Source organism: Mus pahari, chromosome 8, assembly GCF_900095145.1.
Source record: "Mus pahari chromosome 8, PAHARI_EIJ_v1.1, whole genome shotgun sequence".
In the NCBI taxonomy this organism is placed as follows: Eukaryota; Metazoa; Chordata; class Mammalia; order Rodentia; family Muridae; genus Mus; species Mus pahari.
This window is the reverse complement of record NC_034597.1, coordinates 4,907,718-4,908,604: the sequence shown is the minus strand read 5'-3', so window position 1 is coordinate 4,908,604 and position 887 is coordinate 4,907,718.

Here is an 887-nt window from a genome sequence, read left to right as displayed (position 1 = left end):
CAGAAACCTTTAAAGATGTTCTCAGACACTCTTTATGCTCACTAAACATTGCAAAGCTCAGTCAAGTGGCGACAGTGGATAATGTTTAAGTTGCTTGAAAGCAGGCAACACAGTATGGCCTGCTCTAATACCTGCCTTTTCCTGATCTCCAGAATGCCCCAGTGAGGGAGAGCTGTTCACAGGTCAAGGAGAAGAGAAATGAAAACGAAAGTAACACAGCAGTTGCCCTTGGGCATGAGCACCATTCTCCCTAATCCATTGGAGTTGTTTCTTTGTGATTGCTGGGGAGACACCTTCCTTAAAAATTCCAGAAGCTTGCAAGACCAAGGGGCCTCTCTTCCCAGTGATGGAAAGAAAATAATAATAATAAAAAAATTTCTTAGAAAAAAAAAGATGCAAGATGCAAAAGTAAAACAAACAAAAAAAAAGAATTAAAAAAAAATAAAGTAAAAAAAAAAAAAAAAAAAATCCAGAAGCTTTCAGGTCCTCATAAGCTCAGCCCAGCTGCTCTGGTGAAATCCAGGGTTAGTGTCGTCTTGCAGAGTTTGGAGTTTCTGTTGTCTTTTCTCCTACCCAAGATGGTAGTTTGTTGTGACTTTTATTTTCTTAAAGATGATAACATGTATTTTTTGTACAAGGGATGGCAGTCATTTTGTGACCAGATTGGCTCACTGAGCTCTGAAGATAATCTCCCACGAGAGGAACAGAGTAGAAATGAAAAATGTGCTTCAAGATTTCATAACTGGAATTCAGAAATAATGAAGGGAACAGAAGAAGCTGGCAATGATACTAAGGCTGATACAATTACCAGAAACATAATAAAACACAGGCTTGCAGGGAGCAGAAAACTGGAGATTTGTCCATGGTTAGTGGGAAATTCATGGAAG